The sequence below is a fragment of the Protomyctophum parallelum genome, assembly GCF_964188405.1.
Source record: "Protomyctophum parallelum genome assembly, chromosome: 14".
NCBI classification, from domain to species: domain Eukaryota; kingdom Metazoa; phylum Chordata; class Actinopteri; order Myctophiformes; family Myctophidae; genus Protomyctophum; species Protomyctophum parallelum.
The window spans coordinates 3,048,016-3,059,419 of NC_139709.1; positions in this window are offsets into that span (position 1 = coordinate 3,048,016).

Consider the following 11,404-nt stretch of genomic DNA (forward strand, 5'->3'; position numbering starts at 1 on the left):
AAAGTTCCATCATTATTTTCGATATGTTGTATGGTTAGTCTTATGCTTTGTCCTGCAGGCTAACTCTCTGACTAAACTGACCATCGCATAACCCTGAGGAAAAGCAGAAGTATCGAGAGGAACAAACAGAAATCGTCATCTGGAATCCACCGATTTGGCTTCATGTTAATGTATAAAATGGGCATTTGACCAGACTTCACAAACTGTCACTTGGTGATTGTACTTAATCGCAAGGGATAGAATTCTGACGCCCATGAGCTCATGTAGTACATTTCATATTCATTCAATTATTCAATCGGGATCTCAATTGGATTAAATACATGTTAGATCCTTAATAACTTTGTCCGTTCTTACACTTCACCAATTAAAGGACGTGCAGAGATAGCGTGTTCCAAGAGGGTTTTTTAAAAGTATCTCACTGCACAATTTGGTTGTAATCAAGAGCCTATCTCCAACAGTTGTCATGTGTTGAATGTGTGGACCACTATTGTCACATGGAAATTGGTACAAATATATGAACAACTTTTGAACCTCATTTCATGTAGAGACTTTAAGTCAGGGGTGTCAAACTGGTGATCCGAGTAGTCTTCTGCGGCCCGCCTGCCTCAAGCAAAAAAAAAGAAAAAAAAGTTTTTGTTTTGTTTTGTTTTTTTTAATAGCTAAAATATAAACTAATAAGTACGGCTGCATGATATATCGAACATGTACCTTCATCAGAGTGGAGAATATAAGTATAAATAAAGTTGAGCAAAGCCACTCTTCTCTGCCCCTCTCTCTAACAGACACAGTTAACGATGGCTTGTTAAGTGCCTGCCAGACAGACAATCAGATGAAATGAAGGCAGGTGTAGAGTAGAGTGTAGACTAGTGAACTGAACATGTTCTCTTTATATCAAGTACTTCATACCAGCCCCTTATGAAACTACTTCTACCCAAATCCAAATGGATTTCATTTTCCATCCTGAATGGCAGTAACTAGCATACAATGAGAACTGAGAAGATCTCCACAAAGGTTTACTCATCAAAACTGATTATAAAACTGTCACCATCAAAGCATGCACTCAACATAATGGTTATGTGACCATGTCGATGTCATGTGCATAATATAAAATCTTATAATTTCATGAGCCTTTGCATATGTCATGAAGTCATTTCTCACCTCTGACATGGGAGAGGGGAGAAGCTCAGAGACTCCTTGGCTACTATAACTTTAGGTGCCCCAGTGAGCTATAATCCAGTGACCCCCACCCACACCTCATACTGCCCTCTACTACCCACCTGCAGGACACCCTATAAGGACCCACCCACACCTCATACTGCCCTCTACTACCCACCTAGCAGGACACCCTATAAGGACCCACCCACACCTCATACTGCCCTCTACTACCCACCTAGCAGGACACCCTATAAGGACCCACCCACACCTCATACTGCCCTCTACTACCCACCTGCAGGACACCCTATAAGGACCCACCCACACCTCATACTGCCCTCTGCTACCCACCTGCAGGACACCCTATAAGGACCCACCCACACCTCATACTGCCCTCTACTACCCACCTGCAGGACACCCTATAAGGACCCACCCACACCTCATACTGCCCTCTACTACCCACCTGCAGGACACCCTATAAGGACCCACCCACACCTCATACTGCCCTCTACTACCCACCTGCAGGACACCCTATAAGGACCCACCCACACCTCATACTGCCCTCTACTACCCACCTAGCAGGACACCCTATAAGGACCCACCCACACCTCATACTGCCCTCTACTGCCCACCTAGCAGGACACCCTATAAGGACCCACCCACACCTCATACTGCCCTCTACTACCCACCTGCAGGACACCCTATAAGGACCCACCCACACCTCATACTGCCCTCTACAACCCACCTAGCAGGACACCCTATAAGGACCCACCCACACCTCATACTGCCCTCTACTACCCACCTAGCAGGACACCCTATAAGGACCCACCCACACCTCATACTGCCCTCTACTGCCCACCTAGCAGGACACCCTATAAGGACCCACCCACACCTCATACTGCCCTCTACTACCCACCTAGCAGGACACCCTATAAGGACCCACCCACACCTCATACTGCCCTCTACTACCCACCTAGCAGGACACCCTATAAGGACCCACCCACACCTCATACTGCCCTCTACTACCCACCTAGCAGGACACCCTATAAGGACCCACCCACACCTCATACTGCCCTCTGCTACCCACCTAGCAGGACACCCTATAAGGACCCACCCACACCTCATACTGCCCTCTACTGCCCACCTAGCAGGACACCCTATAAGCCCGCCACACTCCTGCATCACCTCTGCCACCTCTAGGGACCCAGTTATGACATGCATGTTCTGATAGCACTGCGGTGACCTCCATACCCCCACTGTCTACCACCCCCCACCCACATTCAAAGACTACAATGCACACTGAAAATACTGGATGACTGTGATATGTCTTACATTGGGTTTGGCCCAGAAATGTACGACTGGTTGAAGCGAACTGTCGAACAAAGGTTGAAAGACCAGTTGTGGCAAAGTGAACTCAATAGTATGACATCATGTGACATGAATACAAACAAGAGTTCAAACTAGAAAAATACCTAATGTGAGAAAGTATAGACAGGCTATTTGCAACTTTAGGCTAAACACAATTAATCCCAAAGGTCATCGGTAGATATAAAGGACTGGAAAGAAGTCAGAGGATTTGTAACCCATGTAATGAAGCCAGAATTGGAGATGAGTACCATGTTTTGTTGGAATGTAAGAATACTAGCATTATGAATTTCAGGCAAAAAAATACCTGCCAATTAATTAATTTACCCACCCTTCTATGTTTAAATTAATTGAATTACTAAAATCTGAAAGAAAACTAAAATCTATAAATTGGGTGCTTTTCTGATAAATGTTCTTCCACTGTAAAAATAGGGAAAGCCTTCCGATATGTCTATGTATATCGTGTTATGTACTGTATACTTTTATTAATCTGTGCTCCAAACCATGTGATCATGGTCGTGAGTTAAATAAATGAAGTCTTCGCCACCCACAAACCCCCTCTACCTGCCTTAGGGCCCTCATAATTCATAACACTGCTACACTACGCAGTACAGCTTAAGTTAATTCTAACATCAGCAGTCTTCAAAGGTCTCCCAGAAATACCCGACGATGGCTGAACAACTTCAGATTCTAGTACCCGTTTATGTTCATGTGTAATACCAGAGTTGATCCGAGCAGACCCGTACTCAGCAGCGTCGCAGATGCTGTCCTGCAACTGCAGCCGTAGATGCAAGCTCCCAGAATGCCATGCAGGACTTAATTGAAATGTATATATCTTTTTTAATCGCACAATTTTGTAACCCATGTTTTCACACAGTCAGTGTCAATTATCTAATGTAATCCTGGGCTCTACACTCCCTCTGCCAACCTGGGGAGAGCATCGGACTGACCTCATGCTTCCTTCAATGCATGAGGAATCTTTTCACCTGACAATTAAGGGGGAGTTTCCATGGAAGGAAAAAGTTATTCCAAAGACGTTATTCCAATCAGTTTCTTTCCCCTCCATCAGACGCCTCAGCTGGCCAGAGGGAGGCCGTTTAGAGACCAGTTTCTTTCCCCTCCATCAGGCGCCTCAGCTGGCCAGAGGGAGGCCGTTTAGAGAAGTCAAATATAGCGACAAATACATGTTCTTTTTACATGACATTATTTATTTCCACAACAACAAAAAGGCATCAAGTCAGTATTCTTTTTTTAATTGTACGCTGCCAGTCAAGGGATGATCTTGGATTCAGGTTGATTTTTAGTCATTTGCAGCTGAGGACAAGAAGTGGGTAAAGACAGTCAAAATAATGAACTTTCCTGAATTTAAAAAATATACAAAATTTTTTTTACATCCTTTTTAGAGAAGGCTGTTATTTGAAGTTAGTGATGATCATTATTTATTTTTAATAGTTGGTCACTATAATATGAGACTACAAAGTGTCAGCTCCACACTATTTTAGCCCAATAGTGCAGTCACAACATTTTGGCATGCTGTGAACTTGTTGATCTGCTACTATAAAACTTGCCCAAAATATGATGTCAGGGGTGGTTGCAACAATCTGCCTCAAGAATAGACTATAGAGGGTATATGCGCAACATCAACATACCCGGAAGTTATGTGGGAACACCTACTAAGTGGCAATATATATATATACACACACACACACACACACACACACACACACACACACACACGCACACACTTTCTAGCCTTGACAGCCCATACATCCAAACAGAATAAGGTATTTTCTGATTGCATTAAACATCGTTAAACTCACTTTATACATGTGCACACCCTCCATTGACTGGAGTAAGCCTGAGCAGCATGAACACAACTAAAGATATACCAGAGAAGAGATACAACGGCTCCATACAGCATACTTACATAGCCGTCCCTGTGGGATGATCTAGGATCCGCCCGAAGAACTAACAATAAAGACACAATTAAAACCAGCATGAAGCAGTGTACAGTACAACAGGTGCACCGTGCTCAATTCACTAATTATTCCTACATTTAAGACTATAGCCCTTACTTATTATACCAGTCGCCACCGGAGAGGAAGCTCCTGGTTCTTCCTCCTCCTCTACCTCCTACATAAATACGAGGGGAATAAGATAATACATTTAACATGCCATTGATAAAGAATAAAATGTGCCGGAGATGGGAAAGCCTAACTTAAAGAGTTTTGGGTAAAACGCCCACCTCTACCTCCACCTCCACGGCCACCGGAGGTAACACAGTAACACGGATCTTCCTGCCATCAAACATCTGAAATGACATCAATACATTATAACAGTTAGCCATTGTCAGTTGTGTTGTACAGTATTTGTACAAAAGAACAAAATGGCTTCAATCAGGCCATCCGTGACTTTACATCATAAACTAACCTGTCCATTCATTCCTTCCATCACATCCTTTGCGTCAGCTGCGTTAGCGTACGTCACAAAGGCAAATAGGTGGCCTCTCTTGAAATTTAAGCTTACTGTAGACACAAATCAATAATAAAAAAGGGGAAAAAATGAATTAATTGAATATAATAAAAAGTAAAATCATGAATGCAAATGAATGTGGTTGCCAATATGGAGCGCATCAGCGCAAGTATAGTTTACCTTTATCAATGGATCCGTACTTGGAGAACACCGACATCAACGAAAGATCGTTAGTGTTATCAGTAGTGTCATAGCGCAGCCCACTAACATACAGCTTACATGTTAACCAGTCCGACTCCATCTTATGTCTAAAGAACACAAAAACTGTCACATTTGGACTCAACACCTTCGATTGTGTGAAATGTGCTCTACATAAGCAGATGAAACTCTGCATAAGCATAGTGTGGGAACACAACCTGACAGAAATCAGAAAGGGTCACATCAGTCTGCCTATACTTACCCTACAGTCAGCAGAGAGGAGATCAGGAGGAAGAGTGGGAAAGCAGCAGGGCCAGATAACATCCTGGCTGCAGCTTGGTGAGTTGAGAGGGAACTCTGGGAGCAATCAGGAAATGCTCTGAGTTTGACTGCAACCTATTTAAATAGTGTCAGTGGGTGGGCGGGGCCTCAGTGGGCGGGGCCAGTGCCATGCATTTCACTGAGGCTTGATTGTATGAATGGGAGGGGCCAGCATCACTGGATGATTTTTGAGTGGTGCAACCATTATTAGACAGTTATGTTTGTCCCTGCAGGTCCCTGGCTGGGTCTGTCTGTCTGTCTGTCTGAGCAGTGAGGCACGAAATAGCGTTTGGTTGGTTTTCACAACCAAGTGTCACTGTTGTGGCCAGCCTAAAACACACACACACACACACACACACACACACACACACACACACACACACACACACACACACACACACACACACACACACACACACACACACACACACACACGTGCCTCCCCAGTGTCGGCCCAGTGTCTGCCACTGAACGAGGCATGAGTTATGCCTGTTCAAAGGTTTCATTTAAAAAAAATGAAATGCTATAATTACACCATCGGTGTATGAATGTGTGTGAATGGGTGAATGTAATGTACAATCTATGTAAAGTGCCTTGGATATAAAGGCGCTACATTAATGCATCGTTTACCATTTTTACAAGCACACGACGTCACAGGAAGTGTGTGTGTGTGTCTCACAAAACTGTCCAGCATGTATTCACAATGACCCAGCTGTCTTTGGAGTTGTATTTAATCAATCTGTCAATTTGATGAGTGGCCTATAGTAAGCATATCTTTAGCCCTACACAGTATGATACAAAATACTTTTGTTTGTGTGTGTGTGTGTGTGTGTGTGTGTGTGTGTGTGTGCGCGTGTATGCATACTTTTGTCATGACCTTTCTTCTTTTTTTATAATTGCATGAATACTGTTTTCACTTGAGACTTTTAAAACAGATCAGCTCTAGCATCGGGTACTATACTACTGATAAAGAAATGTTGAACCTTGAGGGCCTAGACTAGAGAACATCCTATATCCATATGGAACGTGCAGAACTGTTTGTGGATGAGGCTTTCGTTTTTTCTGAGCTCAACCTAAAACAATGAAAAGTCTGAGCTTCCATCAACACATGCAATGATTTGTTTCACCTTCATTCATTCGGACATTCGCCTCCACAGCTCCACCCTGTGGAGGAGAGGAGGCATTGTTCCATTGTGTTGAACTCTCCAGTGACAACTCCATGCATGGACATTGGGACACTAGTTTGGGCCCTACTTTCACCAGTGCCAAATACCAATCAACAAGATTACGTTTCAATGTATATCAGGTTCTTTTTTTTATATATATAAAAAAAAAGTTTAGGTGTAAGGCACAGGCAAAAATAGGGGCCTAGTTATGCGTAGTCCTGGCATATAGAACTATCAGCGAGGACAGCAGTTTGCCATGCTGTAGGTGTAGGAAGTGTTCGAGTACATTTTAAACATGTCCATCAGTGGCTTCTTTCTCAAAATGAAGATGGGGTTAGCTCCCAGCAATGTGTGTGTGTGTGTGTGTGTGTGTGTGTGTGTGTGTGTGTGTGTGTGTGTGTGTGTGTGTGTGTGTGTGTGTGTGTGTGTGTGTGTGTGTGTGTGTGTGTGTGTGTGTAGGGAGTTAAAGTTCAGAATCTCTTTACATTTTTGAAGGCACTGTAAATTCTTAACTGTTTTATATAAAACAAAATTAGTACAACACTAGAGCTTGAGAGCGTGAGGCTGGTATGGTGTGTTGCAGTCTTTTGCCTTACGGTTCCGTAAAATTCAAACCTTTTTAGTTCTAATCTTGATTACAGTAAATTTACAAGACATGACAACCACCTGATGATGTATGTCAATAATGTACTCCTAGAGAGCAAATACTCTTCTGGAAACAGAAACCAGCATCTCCATAAAGCTAGTGAAGATACAGAAGCACAAAGTGCTCTAAAATATCCTGATAAATGGCCGTGTTGACTTGATAACAGCCCAACACCAGCAATATGACATGGCACCCCAAAGCAGGACGACAGTGCATCCAATCCCACTGACTTGACTGCACAGAAACAGTATTCATTCACAATGTAATCATGAATTGTGTAGATGGAAGAAATACAAATATAATCAAGTAAAACAAATGTTTATTAGTAAAGAATTTCCCAAAAATGCGATAGGTATACATGTATATAAAAGCCCATGTCAGTTATCTTCACTAATTGCCTCCACTGTAACTCTCATTTCTCTCGCTGTAGCTCGTGTCACCTCCGTATGCAAATACAAGAGAGAGAATACATTAAACAACATGCCATCGATCAATTAAATGTGCCAGAGATAGGAAAGCTTAATTAAAGCATTGAGAGCATCAAGGGCTATATATAATAATATATATAATAATATATATAATAATATATATATATATATATATATATATATATATATATATAATATAGACTTGGTTCATGGGAGCAGGTGAGGTGAGACACATGCAGGACTCAGGGCAATGGATGAGTGGGTGTGGCACCCTCCATCACCTGCTGCTGGCCCTCAGAAACCCCCTTTAAGGAGGAACCCTCCATCACCTGCTGCTGGCCCTCGGAAACCCCCTTTAAGGAGGAACCCTCCATCACCTGCTGCTGGCCCTCAGAAACCCCCTTTAAGGAGGAACCCTCCATCACCTGCTGCTGGCCCTCAGAAACCCCCTTTAAGGAGGAACCCTCCATCACCTGCTGCTGGCCCTCAGAAACCCCCTTTAAGGAGGAACCCTCCATCACCTGCTGCTGGCCCTCAGAGAGATCTGTGACATGACAGGTGATTGACAGGTGATTAGGGATGGAGCTCGAAACCCCATATCTGAAAAAAACTAGAAAACCTATCATATATATCATTACATTTTCCATACGATGTTCAGAAGTGATGTTAAGTGCGTAGGTGAGTTCCTACGGGTATACGTGCGTAGGAGTTCTTACGGCTACGTGCGTAACTGCGTGCGATATCTATACGTTACACTATCGGTGTTTATTTCATTGGCCCATTTCTTCCAGAGGTGAAATGCCCCTTTAAAGGGTTAAGAACTATCTGACCAATCACTGAATTATTACAGACAGACAGACAGACAGACAGACAGACAGACAGACAGACAGACAGACAGACAGACAGACAGACAGACAGACAGACAGACAGACAGACAGACAGACAGACAGACAGACAGACAGACAGACAGACAGACAGACAGTATAAATTAGTATCATTGTTGAAGTCATGTTGTTACCTGAACAGATCAGCTCCAGACTGGTGGAGGAAGTAAAAGATATCGATGTTCCACATTCCCTCAGTAGAGATTCAGATCCAACACAGTTAGATCTAATCCTCCATGTAGGTGGTGTAGAACCAAACCGTGTACGTGTAGAACCAAAACCATCTCTCCGTTCTGTAGAAACAGCAGAGCCGCAGCCCAGCTGTCTACACGCTACAGATGCTGACTGATGGTTCCAGACATCAGGACTCACTGGTCTCCATTGGTCCTGGACTTTGATCTCCACTCTACCAGCACAGTTACTGGCTCCAACAGTCTGGTTCTTATTGTTTGGTTGCAAATTAAAACACTGCATAAGGTCTTATTGTTGTTTGCAAACGAAACTACACTGTTTAAAGGTCTTATTATTGGTTGCAAACGAATGGACTGTTTGGGTCTTATTGTTCATGGTTGCATTTAATACAGTCTTATTGTTGGTTGCAAATGAATGTGTATTTTATTTTGGGGTACAGACAGACAGACAGACAGACAGACAGACAGACAGACAGACAGACAGACAGACAGACAGACAGACAGACAGACAGACAGACAGACAGTATAGATGAGTATCATTGTTGAAGTCATGTTGTTACCTGAACAGATCAGCTCCAGACTGGAGGAGGAAAAATCAGACATCATTGCTCCACATTCCCTCAGTAGAGATTCAGATCCAACACATTTAGATGGAATCAACCATGTAGGTTGATCTGTAGAACCATCTCTCCGTTCTCTAGAAACAGCAGAGCCGCAGCCCAGCTGTCTACACGCTACAGATGATGACTGATGGTTCCAGTAACCAATCACTGGTCTCCATTGGTCCTGGACTTTCATCTCCACTCTACCAGCACAGTGACTGGCTCCTCCCACCAGCCTGACATCACCAGGCTCTGTACACAGACAATACAATAAACATTAAGAACTGTAGTGTTCCAATAGAGGGCATGCGCATGCATAAAGTGAATGGACTTTTCTGTCTGGATGTTTGGGCTATTAAGGCCAGAAAAGTAGTTTTTTGCCACTCAGTAGGCGTTCCCGCATAACTTCCGGGTATGATGATGATGATGACTTTGACTGTAAACTAAAGTGAAGTGTGTTTTACCTGAGCAGGTGAGTCCAACAGTCTTGTCAGGAGAGCAGGTGTTTCTAGTTGAGTTTGAGGTTCTACAGTCCAGGAGAACAGACTCACTGCCTTCACACTGGAACTCTTTGGTCCACATCGGAGCCTTGCCTTCTCCATAGAGCGCCCCCTGGAGGACTGAAGGAGCCCCACAGCCATGCTGCCTACAGACCACCTCTGCATCCTGCTGGTCAAAGTCACCTTCACACACTGAGACCCACGACTGACCAGACTTCACCTCCACTCTGCCTGAACACGAACCATGACCATTCACCAACCTCACTGACCCTGTAGAGAGAGAGAGAGAGAGAGAGAGAGAGAGAGAGAGAGAGAGAGAGAGAGAAAGACAGAGAGAGGGAGAGATAATCAAATATGATTATTTTGGGGGTCCCCAGTTTAAATATGAAACTCACTGCACGGCACTAAGTGACACGCGGTGAGCTTGTAGATCTGCTATTTCTGAATGGCTAAAGAATAAAATATGATTAAAGTTCCAAATGTAAAATGACACAGAGACGCTTTCCTAGACTTAAAGGGTTAAGAACCTGCAGACAGACAGACAGACAGACAGACAGACAGACAGACAGACAGTATAGATGAGTATCATTGTTGAAGTCATGTTGTTACCTGAACAGATCAGCTCCAGACTGGAGGAGGAAGTACCAGACTCCATTGCTCCACATTCCCTCAGTAGAGATTCAGATCCAACACAGTTAGATGTAATCCTCCATGTAGGTTGAGATGTAGAACCATCTCTCTGTTGTGTAGAAACAGCAGAGCCGCAGCCCAGCTGTCTACACACTACAGATGATGACTGATGGTTCCAGTAACCACTCACTGGTCTCCATTGGTCCTGGACTTTGATCTCAAGTCTACCAGCACAGTTACTGGCTCCTCCCACCAGCCTGACATCACCAGGCTCTGTACACAGACAATACAATAAACATTAAGAACTGTAGTTTTCCTATTCTAGGGTTAACTGTCTGCTAAAACACACCATCTGTGAGCTCACACTCTTCACAATACACGCTTGTAGATCTGATATTTTAGAGTGACAACGAGAGTGGGCCGAGTACAGAGCCCTTGGGAATACAGTCGACTAAACATAGGTTTGAAGTGTTTCAAAAGTAATATGACTTTGACTGTAAACTAAAGTGTAGTGTGTTTTACCTGAGCAGGTGAGTCCAACAGTCTTGTCAGGAGAGCAGGTGTTTCTGGTCCAGTCTGAGGTTCTACAGTCCAGGAGAACAGACTCACTGCCTTCACACTGGAACTCTTTGGTCCACATCGGAGCCTTGCCTTCTCCAAAGAGCGCCCCCTGGAGGACTGAAGGAGCCCCACAGCCATGCTGCCTACAGACCACCTCTGCATCCTGCTGGTCAAAGTCACCTTCACACACTGAGACCCACGACTGACCAGACTTCACCTCCACTCTGCCTGAACACGAACCATGACCATTCACCAACCTCACTGACCCTGGAGAGAGAGAGAGAGAGA